The sequence below is a fragment of the Trichomycterus rosablanca genome, chromosome 15 (genome assembly GCF_030014385.1).
Source record: "Trichomycterus rosablanca isolate fTriRos1 chromosome 15, fTriRos1.hap1, whole genome shotgun sequence".
In the NCBI taxonomy this organism is placed as follows: domain Eukaryota; kingdom Metazoa; phylum Chordata; class Actinopteri; order Siluriformes; family Trichomycteridae; genus Trichomycterus; species Trichomycterus rosablanca.
The window spans coordinates 21814282-21829427 of record NC_086002.1 but is presented as its reverse complement, the minus strand read 5'-3'; positions in this window follow the sequence as shown (position 1 = coordinate 21829427).

Sequence of the window (15146 nt, the reverse complement as noted above, 5' to 3'; positions counted from 1 at the left end):
AAAAGACAAAACAAAACCTACACTAGGATTACCTGTCTTAACAAAAATACATGGGGTGGCACACACCTCTTACCTAATGTATTTAGACAGATGGCTTCTTACCTGTAGCAATATGTATGGGCTTGCCCTTACTTACCTGCCCAGGCCCTGAAATACAGCCACCTGACTGTACGTAGTGACGGTACATTTAATTTAGCTGAAACACTGAGCAGGAGGCACAGACACATACACACACAAATACAAGGGTTAGACTTCCTTTACAATTTCTAGTGACGGCATGAGGAAACACAAAACAATCCGTATGTACTTCAGCTAAATTAACACAAAGTTACAAAAAAACCCTGAAAATTCTCACCACCGATGATAATCGGCACTCGCACAATATACAACAAAACAAGTTACTTGATTGTCACCATGTCAATGGAGATTGCTACCAGGATGAGTATTTGTTTTTGACTGAAAATCTTTTTCGACAAATCCTCACGTCGCTTATATGACTTAAACAATTTATCAGTTCTCGTTCAGCGTTGTCCTGCTTTGCGGATAATCAGGCATGACAATCTCTAAAAGCGGCTCATGCATTTGGACAGAGAGAGTGTTAAACACCATGGAGCATAAACATTTAACAATAAAATAAACCCATATGTGCACAAAGATTCTTTTTTTTTTACCAAGATTTTATATGACCATTTCATATTGATATTTTACAATTCTCCAAAAGTGCCACAAGAGGGCGACATCACAAGGATTTTATTAACATGGGCACGAGACTGAGCTCCACGTGGACCAAACCATGAAGGTGCTTGTGATCCATAATGCCATTGCTGAGAATAAGTTGGTAGACGTGTCTATTCTGATAGAGGACAACCAAGTACTGAACGCAGACATCCCAAGTGTCCCGGATGTTCCGGGAGTCTCTCACATATACATAGCGGCTCCCTGATGCCCGCAAGTCAGATAAAATCTCCCGGAATCTAGAACGAGCGGCCAAGAGCGACACAAACGCGCACGCAGGCGACACAGACTTTATTCCCCGATCGGGTATTAAATCCGTTATCTGATATACAATCTAGTGAACTGTGTAGGAAACATAAATCAAGTGTCTAATATACAATCTAGTGCACTGTGTAGGGAACATAAATCAAGTGTCTAATATACTGTCTAGTGCACTATGTTGGGAACATAAATCCGTTATCTGATATACAATCTAGTGCACTGTGTAGGGAACATAAATCAAGTGTCTAATATACTGTCTAGTGCACTATGTTGGGAACATAAATCCGTTATCTGATATACAATCTAGTGCACTGTGTAGGGAACATAAACCAATTGTCTAATTCACTATCTAGTGCACTACATAGGGAACATAAATTCATATTTAAAATACTATCTAGTGCACTATGTAGGGAACATAAATTCGTTATCTGATATACAATTTAGTGCACTATGTAGGGAACATAAATCCGTTAACTAATACGCCACCTAAAGCATTATGTAGGGAACATAAATTATATATTATCTTTCACACTATCTAGTGCACTATGAAGTACACATTAATGTGTTTGTGACACGAACAGTTAGCTTAGTAGCTCAGTTAGCAGCTCCTTTTTATTTTTTTGAGCTTGGGGGGTCGGGGGTACCTCCCTGAAATGAGTTTTTGCAACTTGGGATGTCTGTAAACAGATGTGGACACCGAGCCCAGGCATGCATGCTGGTAATGAGATTGATTCATGGCCTCAACCTTGAGTATCCTGTGAATCTGAAATATATATTTGAAGTATTCCAGAAACTTCTTCTGGAACTCGATGGAGGAAAAGCTGTACAAGAGGGTTTACAGTCTCAAGAGGAAGTTAATGGAGTAAAAGTATTTCTAAGGTAACTTGTTACATGTTGATCTTATATTTATTGATTTATTAAAATTTTAACATCATGTTTTACACTTTGTTTACATTCATAAAAGAATCAGTAGTTACACAAGATTCATCAGTTCACAAGTTTAATATCAAACACAGTCACAGACTGAAATGAATTTGAATTGTTCAGTAAACTATGCAAAGTACAGAGGATCTTTTGTGCTTAATTTCTTTATTTTATTTAAGACATGATTAATTCTACAATATAAATACTGAACCTGTGTAGGACAATATTTTTAAGTAAAGCTAAACTTTCCTGAATAAGTAATGGATAATTAGTTATATAAATGAATTAATAGATATAATTATTAAATGAATTAATATTATCTACTAGCAGTTGAAGAATAAATACTACACACTTTTTGTAAATAATTATTTGTGTAATAAAATAAAATGTATTAAGTAGATTTTATTTACTTTCTATTAGTATTTCAGAGATGTTCAATTTGAGTAAAATCTACCCAAACAAAATGAGTGTAAATTGTTACCTCACATGTTTTGAGTAGATTCTATAGGTAGTGTTTTAGTGTAGGTAAGCTGATCAAACCAGGTGGTGCACACACACACACACACACACACACACACCTCTTAATTGCACAAAGGTTCAAGGTTGGATTATTGCAATGTCTTAAAAAGTTAAAATTAAGGAGCTACATGTGTGTGTGTGTGAGAGTGTGTGTGAGTGTGTGTGTGTGTGTGTGTTTATGTATAAAACAGGGGGGAGGAGTCTAAACAGGACTGAAAGTGTGTGTGTGTGTGTGTTTATGTATAAAACAGGGGGGAGGAGTCTAAACAGGACTGAAAGTGTGTGTGTGTGTGAGAGTGTCTGTGAGTGTGTTTATGTATAAAACAGGGGGGAGGAGTCTAAACAGGACTGAAAGTGTGTGTGTGTGTGTGTGTGTGTGAGAGTGTGTGTGTGTGTGTGTGTGTGTGTGTTTATGTATAAAACAGGGGGGAGGAGTCTAAACAGGACTGAAAGGTGCAGAGCTGTAGAACACGATTATGTCACAGACAGGATGACATCACACGTACAGCCCCTATATAACCACACACTTGGTGACTTTCAGATCACTTCAGTTTCGACGACTCGAGAGACTCGTCTGTGTTTGGTGTTCATGTTACGTTCCCTTGTTTAAGTAAAAAAAAAACCTGGCGGTACAACCATACCGACTGCTGTCGTTCCTGCGCTCCTGCTGCCCGGCCCGGCGGAGACACAGGCTGAGGGAGCTGGAGGCCGAGCTGGAGGCCGAGCTGAGGGCCGAGCGGCTGGCGACGGAGAGACTGCGGGCCAGGCAGGGTTGGGACAGAAAGGGTCTGCTGGAGGAAGTGGACCATCAGATAAGGATGAGGATGCTCTCCGAGTCAGTGAGGAAGAGGCACCTGCTGACCTCTGCGTGGAAGGAGCACCTCTGCGAGACCCAGTTCCAGCAGTACCAGGAGAACGTGACGTCCACGACCGAGGAGACGGAGAGAGCCAGACGCAACCTGCAGGACGTGCGGAGCCTCCGACTGATGGAGGAAGAGCAACACAGACTGGAGGAGAAAAGTATGAAAGTGTGCTGGGAGGAGGAGAGAAGCACCATGAGGCAGGAGAACGAGGAGCTTATGAGAAGAGTCGGAGAACTAGAGGAGCTCCGACAAAAAGACCGAGAGCAGCAAACACTGCTAGAAAAAAGACTCCTGCTAGCTGTTCTATTGCTGTTGTGTAATTTTCTTTTCCAATTTTCAAAATGTTTTAAAAATTTTAGTTTTAAAAAGTGAAAAATACAAATATTTCAAAAATGAAATCATTCTTTTGTGGACCAGAATATATTACTAAATATGATATAAATGATCATTTTTAACCAAAATGACAAATGTGGCATAAAAACACATTGATTGTACCACGGGTCATTTTTGACCCACTTATGGAAGAGTGTAGGGTCCAGTCACTCATGCATCTAAGGGTTAAGCTGCTGAAATTTAGCTGGGTTCAATTCCCAGGCCACCCGGTACCTTCTTCCTGTGAGATGATGAGGTGTATTTAATTGCTGAGGGGTTTCTTTCTTTCTTTCTTTCTTTCTTTCTTTCTTTCTTTCTTTCTTTCTTTCTGTCTTTCTGTCTTTCTTTCTTTCTTTCTTTCTTTCTTTCTTTCTTTCTTTCTTTCTTTCTTTCTTTCTTTCTTTCTTTCTTTCTTTCTTTCTTTCTTTCTTTCTTTCTTTCGTTGTTCGATCTGTTGAAGAAAACACATTTATTTAGTGACTGAAACAGAATAAACGTAGCGACTCGTTAAATCTTCATCTTGAGAAATGATGAGGAAAAAGCAGTTACTTTTTGAAGTTCTTTTTCTCCCAGTTTGCACGATCCCAGTTCACCCTATGCGTCCGATCTTTGCTCCTCTCTCTCCGTCCGCGCGGCCACTAGCTCCTCGGCTTTCTCCACAGCTAGAACAATGTCAACATCTATTGTGTGTGTGTGTGTGTGTGCGTAAGAGAGAGAGATAGAGAGATAGAGAGAGTGTATTTCACGGTATGCAGTTGTGACAAACTACCTGTTTCTGGCTGTAATCATTGCACACAGGTACGTACAGGCGCATTTTGCACACAGACTGTTGACTTTACAATCTTTGTTACTTGGGCAGATCTGAAACCTCTTTCTCTTCGGTTGACTCTGTCTGATTCTTTCCTGTGGCTTTAATCACCTTGGGGGCAACCTTCCAGTCAACGTCTCATGTGTGGGTTGATAAGATCTATCTGTCTATCTATCTATCTGTCTATCTATATATCTGTCTGTCTGTCTGTCTGTCTGTCTGTCTGTCTGTCTGTCTGTCTGTCTGTCTGTCTGTCTGTCTGTCTCTACCTACCTACCTACCTACCTACCTACCTACCTACCTACCTACCTACCTACCTACCTACCTACCTACCTACCTACACACATGCACACACATGCACACAGTACATACAGTAATGTTAGCTAGCTTAATTAGCTAGCTAGTGTTAATTTGTTGATACATGATAATTACAGATCATCTTTCACACAGTAGTCATGTATGACACGCACCCACACATTTCTAAGGTAAAAAAAAAATGAAGATAATATTTACATGTATCTTGCTGTGTCTCCATAATCTTCTTAAGGGGTGACACTTGTTATATAGTCTGTGTGGTCTACAAAATATATATTCCTGACAGTCACAGCTGATAAGAATCAAAGGTTCCCATGAAATTCTATAGGAAATGAGGAAAAGAGAGGCCAGGCTTTGCTCTCACTGTGAGCTGGCAGTGGTGGAGACAGAGCTGCACTTCCTAACAGAGTACCTGAAGTACAGCTCTATCAGGAGTTTATACTATAGGAAGATCAGCAGCATCTCCACTGAGTTCCTACACTGCGGTAACACACACAAACTGCCCTACATACTGGGAGAGAAGAGCGGACTGATCACACATGCTGCACAATTTGTAGCAGCCTGTCACAATCTGAGGGACAACCAGTGAGGCTGATCACAAAGTATTATTGATTATTATTGATATTACATTGGGTTTTATTTTTATAATTTTTTTTTTACTATATCATGTAATTTTTTTACAGTTCTCCAAAAGTGCCACAAGGGGGCGACATTCAAAGTTTTTTTTTAAACGGTCACAAGATCTCATATTACCATATCATATTAGTTTTTACAACAATTCTCAGAAACTGCCACAAGAAAGCGACATCTCAATTTTGTTTTACCACGGTCACAAGAAATCTGGAGGCCACAAATAAACACAAGGCCAAAATTACAGTGCATATGTTTACCTGCATATGCTCATAACATAGCCGTGTAGCTGTTTTACTTAACCAGAGCTTTAATTTACATATACAATATAAGTATACACTCTATCTTTATCCTGACATTCTTTTCTTTGTTTTTTATTTCTGGCTGTCTCCTGCTTTAACTGGAAGCCCCGCCCTCAGTCACTCCACCCTATCGCTCATTGGTTGCAGTGGAGAACAGGCTGCAACTAATCAGCAGACACTTGTACTGCAAAAAGACAGAAAGAGAGAACAACCAAACACAAATACATAAAAACAGAAGAAAAAAAAAACGTGTCCCTCAGGCACGTAACAATATTATATCAGTATTTTTTTTATTCTCCAAAAGTGCCACAAGAGGGCGACATTACAAGATTTTTTTTTACCAGCATGGTCACATGATCTCAGTTTACCATAATGTTATCTAATAATAAATCATATTAGTTTTTATAACAAATCTCCAAAAGTGATACAAGAGGGCGACATCTCAATTTTTTTTTGACTGACCACAAATAATCACAAGGCTAAAATTACAGTGGTCTGTTTACCTGCATGTGCTCATAACATAACCTTGTAGCTGTATTTACTTAACCAGTGCTTTAGAAGTATTCACTCTATCTTTGTCTTGACATTCTTTTCTTTCTTTTTTTTTATTTGTGGCAGTCGTCTGCTGTTTTGGTACTGAAAGTCCCGCCCCTAGTCACTCCATCATATCTCTCCTTGGATGCAGTGTAGAAATTGCTGCAACCAATCAGCAGCCAATTGTACTGAAAAAATTCAGAAAGACAGAAAGAGAGAACAACCAAACACAAATGCATGAAAACAGAAAAAAACACGTGTCCCTCAGGCACGTAACAATATCATATCACTATTTTTTTTTTTATTCTCCAAAGGTGCCACAACAGGGCGACATTACAAAGATTTTTTTTACCATGGTCACAAGATCTCATATTACGACATTATATTACTTTTTTGCAAATCTTTAAAAGTGCCACAAGAGGGCGACATTAAAAGATTTTATTTTTACCCATTTGGTCAAATGAACTCATTTTACCATATCATGTAAATTTTTTTTTTTACAGTTTTCCAAAACTGCCGTAAGACAGCAACATTACAAGGATTTTTTTTTTACCATGGTCAAAAGACCTCATATTACCACATCATATCACTTTTTTTGCAAGTGCCACAAGAGGGCGACATTACATTTTTTTTTTATTATGGTCACAAGAAAACTGGCCACAAATAATCAATTAATCAAATAATAAAAGTAAACACTCTAGCTTTGTCTTTACATTTTCATTTTCAGCATTTAGCAGATGCTTTTATCCAAAGCGACTTTCATTTTGCAGTCTAAGCAATTGAGGGTTAAGGGCCTTGCTCAAGAGCCCAACGGTGGCAGCCTGGCAGTGATGACGTTTGAAACAGCAACCTTCTGCTTACTAGTCCAGTATCTTAACCGTTAGGCTACAACTGCCCTTGACATTCTTTTCTTTTTTTTTAATACTAAAAGTCCCGCCCCCAGTCACTCCACCATGTCTCTAATTGGTTGCAGTGGAGAACAGACTCGTAACAATATCATATCACCTTTTTTTTACAATTGTTCAAAAATGCCACAACAGGGCGACATTACAAAGATTTTTGTTTATTATGGTCACAAGATCTCATATTAACACAACATATTATTTTATTGCAATTTTCCAAAAGTGCCAAAAGAGTGCGACTTTACAATATTTTTTTTTACCATGATTACATGATCTCATTTTACCATATCATGTTAATTTGTTTTACAATTTTCAAAAAACTGCCACAAGAGGGCGACATTATAATGATTTTTTTTTTTACTATAATCAACAGACCTCATATTACCATATTATATTAGTTTTTATAACAATTCTCTAAATGTGCCACAAGAGGGCGACATTTTTTACTTTTTTTACCATGATCACAAGAAAACTGGCCACAAATAATCACAAGGCTAAAATTACATTGGTCTGTCTTTCTGCATGTGCTCATAACATATGTTGTAACTGTATTTACTCAACCAGTGTTTTAAAAGTATACACTCTATCTTTCACTTAACATTCTTTTCTTTTCTTTATTTATTCGTGTCGGTCTCTTGCTGTTTTTTTTTTTACTGGAAGCCCCGCCCCCAGTCACTCCACCATATCCTTTATTGATTGCAAAGGAGAACAGGCTGCAACCAATCAGCAGCCACTTGTACTGCTCATCCCCAGTCACTCCATCATATCTCTCATTGGCTGCAGTGGAGAAAACGCTGCAACCAATCAGCAGCCACTTGTACGGCAAAAATACAGAAAGACAGAAAGAGAGAACAACCAAACACAAATACATGAAAACAGAAAAAAAACACGTGTCCCTCAGGCATGTAACAATAACATATCACTATTTCTTTTTTTTACAAATCTCCAAAAGTGCCACAACAGGGCGACATTACATAATTTTTTTTTTACCATGGTCAAAAGACCTCATATTGCAACATCATATTACTTTTTTGCAAATCTCCAAAAGTGCCACAAGAGGGCGACAGTACAAGGACCTGCTTTTTACCATGTTCACAAAACCTCATATTACCATATCGTATTAGTTTTTATAACAATTCTCCAAAAGTGCCACAAGAGGGCGACATAAAAATTTTTTTTTACCAAGGTCACAATAAAACTGGTGGCCACAAATAATCACAAGGCCAAAATTACAGTGGTCTGTCTACTTGCATGTGCTCATAACATATGTTGTAGCTGTATTTATCTAACCAGAGCTTTCAAAGTATACACTCTATCTTCATTCTGACATTCTTTTCATTTTTTTTATTTGTGGCGGGCACCTGCTGCTTTTATATTGAAAGTCCCGCCCCCAGTAACTCCACCATGTCTCTAATTGGTTGCAGTGGAGAACAGGCTCGTTTTTTTTGCCACAACAGGAAGACATTACAAAGATTTTTGTTTTACCATGGTCACAAGATCTCATATTAACACAACATATTACTTCATTGCAATTCTCCAAAAGTGCCACATAGTCACATGGTCACATGAGCTCATTTTACCATGTCATGTTAATTTTTTTTTACAGTTTTCCAAAACTGCCACAAGAGGGCGACAGTACAAGGATCTTTTTTTTGACCATGTTAACAAAACCTCGTATTACCACATCATATTAGTTTTTATAACAATTCTCCAAAAGTGCCACAAGAGGGCGACATTACAAGATTTTTTTTACCACGGTCACAATAAAACTGGTGGCCACAAATAAACACAAGGCCAAAATTACAGTGGTCTGTCTACCTGCATGTGCGCTTAACATATTCTTGTAACTGTATATACTTAACCAGAGCTTTCAAAGTATACACTCTAGCTTTGTCTTGACATTCTTTGTTTTTTATTTGTGGCGGTCGCCTGCTGATTTTTTATTGAAAGTCCCGCCCCCAGTCACTCCACCATGTCTCTAATTGGTTGCAATAGAGAACAGACTCGTAACAATAACATATCACTATTTTTTTTACAGTTCTTTAAAAGATCCACAACAAGTCGACATTATAAAGATTTTTGTTTATTATGGTCAACAGACCTCATATTACCACATCATAATAGTTTTTATAACAGTTCTCTAAAAGTGCCACAAGAGGGCGATATTAAAAGTGTTATTTTTTTACTAGGGTCACAAGAAAACTGGACACAAAAGAAAACGCTGCAACCAATCAGCAGCCACTTGTACTGCAAAAGGGCAGATAGACAGAAAAAGAGAACAACCAAACACAAAGACATAAAAACAGAAAAAAACACATGTCCCTCCGGCACGTAACAATATCAATTCACTATTTTTTTTTTACAGTTCTCCAAAAGTGCCACAACAGGGCGACATTACAAATATTTTTTTTACCATGATCACAAGATCTCATATTCAGTGATGGCATAGTTACCTTGAAAAATTAATCTGATTACTGATTACTGATTACTCCTTTAAAAAGTAACTTAGTTACTTTATGGATTACTTGATTTTAAAAGTAACTAAGTTAGATTAAAAGTTACTTTATTAGTTATATAATGCGGAATATTTTAAAGATATTCCTTTGCAATACTTTATCATTTGGCTGCCAACTTGTGTGTACTGATGAGACTCAATTGAATCCCAGAACATGCTAGTGTGAATGCATGGAAAACAAATTTTAATTTTCTTTCAAGAATATGATACAGACTGACCAACACTATTACGCTAAATCAGCATTGAAAATTGACTTTACTTTTAATAGCCTTCTACAATGCTGGAGCTTCTTAAAACGGAAGATTTTCTTTTAAATAGAAGTGTTATTTACCTGCTATTAAATTGTTTTCCAACAAAATCCGCCCAATTTGGCGGATAATCGCCCAATCTGGCAACACTGGAATGCGCAGAGAAGCTGGCGCTTTTACTCGTAGCGCGCCACGAATACTACTAAATAGTACTACTGTACTTCTGTAATGGTGTTGGTGGTTGACATTTATGTTGAGTGTATTACTGCACTGTTTTGGTGAAGAACTACTCATCTGAGGTGCGCTGCTCCTGCCTGCAGAAATGCTTCCGCAAACAAATTGCCGGCAAAGCGGTGGTGGGGGGGCCAGAGGGGTGGCCGAAGACTACTTTATGGTGGCCATGGCAACCACTGGCCACCCCCTGGCGCCGCCCCTGCCAAGAAGAAAGCAAAAATATATTTTCATACCATCAGTGCTCACATTACCACATCATATCACTTTTTTGCAAATCTCCAAAAATGCCACAAGAGGGCAACATTACAAGGATTTTTTTTACCAACATGGTCACATGAACTCATTTTACCACATCAAGTTAGTTTTTAAAACAATTCTCTGAAAGTGCCACAAGAGGGCGACATTATGACTACATAACTATGTTGATTTAAACATAGTGAACAACCCTGTACTAATTTCTGTACTGGGCCACTGTACTAATTTCCTTCAGAATCAATTATCTATCTATCTATCTATCTATCTATCTATCTATCTATCTATCTATCTATCTATCTATCTATCTATCTATCTATCTATCTATCTATCTATCTATCTATCTATCTATCTATCTATCTATCTATCTATCTATCTATCTATCTATCTATCTATCTATCTATCTATCTATCTATCTATCTATCTATCTATCTATCTATCTATCTATCTATCTATCTATCTATCTATCTATCTATCTATCTATCTATCTATCTATCTATCTATCTATCTATCTATCTATCTATCTATCTATCTATCTATCTATCTATCTATCTATCTATCTATCTATCTATCTATCTATCTATCTATCTATCTATCTATCTATCTATCTATCTATCTATCTATCTATCTATCTATCTATCTATCTATCTATCTATCTATCTATCTATCTATCTATCTATCTATCTATCTATCTATCTATCTATCTATCTATCTATCTATCTATCTATCTATCTATCTATCTATCTATCTATCTATCTATCTATCTATCTATCTATCTATCTATCTATCTATCTATCTATCTATCTATCTATCTATCTATCTATCTATCTATCTATCTATCTATCTATCTATCTATCTATCTATCTATCTATCTATCTATCTATCTATCTATCTATCTATCTATCTATCTATCTATCTATCTATCTATCTATCTATCTATCTATCTATCTATCTATCTATCTATCTATCTATCTATCTATCTATCTATCTATCTATCTATCTATCTATCTATCTATCTATCTATCTATCTATCTATCTATCTATCTATCTATCTATCTATCTATCTATCTATCTATCTATCTATCTATCTAATCACAATCTCTTGGTATGCTGAAGCATTAAGAGTTCCTTTCACTGGAACTAAGGGGCCAAGTCCAACTCCTGAAAAACACTGCCACACTATAACCCCCCCTCCACCAAACTTTACACTCGGCACAATGCAGTCAGACAAGTACTGTTCTCCTGGCAACCGCCAAACCCAGACTCATCCATCGGGTTGCCAGATAGAGAAGCGTGATTCGTCACTCTATAGAACACGTCTCCACTGCTCTAGAGTCCAGTGGCGGTGTGCTCTACACCACTGCATCCGACGCATTGCATTATGCTTGGTGATGTAAGGCTTGGATGCAGCTGCTTGGCCACATGAAGTTTGGGGGTCTGTAGCAATTGACTCTGCAGAAAATTGGCGACCTCTGTGCACTATGAGTCTCAGCTCTGTTATTTTACATGGCACTAACACTTCATGGCTGTTGTTCCCAATCGCTTCCACTTTGTTATAATACCACTGACAGTCGATATTTCAGTACCATGCTGGAATTCACTGAGCTCCTGAGACCCATTCTTTCACTAAAATTTGTAGAAGCAGTCTGCATGCCTAGGTGCTTGATTTTATACACTTGTGGCCATGGAAGTGATTGGAACACCTTAATTCAATTATTTGGATGGGTGAGTGAATACTTTTGGCAATATAGTGTATTAACTAGGGCTGTCAAACGATTAAAATTTTTAATCGCGATTAATCTCAGAATTTCATATAGTTAATCGTGATTAATCGCATAAAAAAAAATCTGTGTAAATGTTATAGATAACAATTAAAATGGTGAACACATTTTATGCTAAATGTACTGATGTTAAAAACTGCTGGGACAAGAGAAAACTGTAAGGGAGTTTATTCACTCACATATTAGGCAGTAAATGTCAGATTGTAGGTTAGAATTTCTCCATCAGCAAACATTGTAGATCAGCGGTGCTTTAGATGGGATAAGGCGTAGTTATTGTATCAGACTTGTCTGTGGTTGTATCGTGACGATGGTTTGATGGACGTTTCTACACGAAGTGAGTGTGTTTTGACCCTTTGGGGCTTCCATAGTTCATGAACTAACGTGCTCGACTCAGCTTTCCGGTATTCGGTACAGAAGAAGAAGTTAATTAAGTGTAATAAAGTGTTCTGCTCCCGACAACTTGTGAATATAGCGTGTATTTATTTCTTTATTATGCAAGTGCATCACTACCACGATCGGTTACATTATGTTAACAAACCGCAAATGAAAAACGGTGGCAAGTCCGACATTAAAACGTTTGTTCTACCAGTCAAGTGTCAACATGAACTAGAATTTGCGTTAATGGCACTAATTTTTTTAATCGCGTTAAATTGAGGTCGCGTTAATGCGTTATTATCGCGTTAACTTCGACAGCCCTAGTATTAACATTTCAAATGACATTTTTACAATTCTCCAAAATGCCAAAAGAGGGCAACATCACAAGAATTGTTTTTTTACCATGGTCACAAGATCTCATATTGCCATATCATAACTCATTTTTAACAGTTCTTTAAAAATGCCACAAGAAGGCAACATCACAATTTTTTCAACATGGTCACAAGATCTCGTATTATCATATCATATAACTTTTTTTTTTTTTACAATTCTCCAAAAGTTCCACAAGAGGAGTTTGCATGTTCTCCCTTTGTCTGCATGGTTTTCCTCCAGGTGCTACGGTTTTTTTTCCCATAAAGGGGTATTTAAGGACAAGATAACACGAAACTGTGATATTTTTGCCAAACAAACCCCGAATTCCTAATTTATGTTGAAATAAAAGTTGTCCGGATTGTCAGATGTCAAAAAAACTGGTCTGTTTTAAATAAAAGCTGCTGGAACTCTGGTGTCACTATCCACAGTCTAGTGGGGATTCATCTTATGCCAAATTCACACTACACGACTTTTCAAGACATCAGGTCTCTGTACAGTTCACACTACACGACTGGATCTCTTGTAAACGGGAGTCTTTCAAGTCGGTGTGGCTTTCACACTACACGACTGATCTGTGATAGGGGGTCACACACTACACCATCTATCACCAACTGGAATCACAGGAGAGCCTCTCTGGTCTCCCAAACTACGTTTAGTCACGAAAACAAACGTGAGAAGTGATTAAAGGTTTAACCTTCCTGATAGGTTATGGGTCAAATTGACTCTTCTTAAGGTTTTAAACTATAAAACAAAATACAGTTAAAAGTACTTTTTCAGGATGAAACTTGGCTTAATAAGTAAAAGCAACATATAAAATAAAAATTGTTTATTTCACATATTTGCAAAAACATTAAAACATTTTATATCAATTGCAGTTTTACAGGACAACGTATGTTAAAGTTTTTAATTCATGTCACATCCTTGTGAGGAATAAAGCAGTATGTAGGGCCCGAATAGCTCAGTCGGTAGAGCATCAGACTTTTAATCTGTGGGTCCAGGGTTCAAGTCCCTGTTCAGGTGAGTTGTTCCTTACTACAGTAAGCACTAATGTCCTGTACAACGTGGTTTATTTAGAAAGTTAAAAGATTTGTACTTAGTGAGATATATCTAATTGAAATAGCATGTACTTGATCTAGTTGTACTTGAAATAATTGTACTCCCAGCTGTTTCAAACACACTGTAGTAAATAGAGGACAGTTTAAATCTACATTTATGTGTAGCCTAATAGTGCACTGAGTTCTAGATATTAATACCTACATATATTTTATGATGAATTACATGCATCATAATTTCAGTTCTTGCTTCACAGAGCCGCTTTGTTATTGCACTGCACTAAACAGTTGGTATATCCTGCACTATTTTAGGCCTTACATAATGCAGCATCAATTCTGTTAGTACATTACAATTTACAAAGGGTAAAAGAGGGTTCTTTTTAAAGGGAATTAGCTCAAATGGTAGAGCGCTCGCTTAGCATATGAGAGGTAGCGGGATCGATGCCCGCATTCTCCAGTAAAGAAAAATTATGATCATTTAAGGGCATCATGTAATATGAAAGTCGTTGTGTCATTGCTCACTGAAACGCAGCATTAAAAATTATGTCAATCTGTAAGTGTTACAATGACATTAACGCTCTGTATTCATTCAAATCATTTGTTGAAGACCATTTTTTATTTTTAAATTGACAAACACGCAATAACTTATAATACATAAAAAATATAATATATATAATATATATATAAGTAGAGGTACGTGACTTGTTGATGTTTTTTTTTCTATTTATCCAGGGAAACGCTTTGTAAAAGATGAACAGCTGAAACTAACGAGATTCCCTAAACTGATCTATTTCAGTCATGGTTTTTATCTAACTCGCTTATGACACTTGTTAACACTTGTTAGCTATCGTTGTGGCTGAAACACATGAATTTTTAAATTAGAACAGACATCATTGTGAATACGGTTGTTTTGACTTGTTCTGACTAACATTAAATGTTCTTCTTATTATCATCATTATTATTCTAAATTATTATGTTTATTATTATTTTTTTCTTACATTTGTTCTTTCAGCTACATGACAGTTAAGCACCCTGGACTCGACCTAGTCCTGCTTGGTAGCTGTGTTTTACTTCACACTAAACAGCATATTGTTCTAGTAGAAAAGGAAGCTCACATCCGCTTATAAATACATGTGGAAAACACCAAGGTCT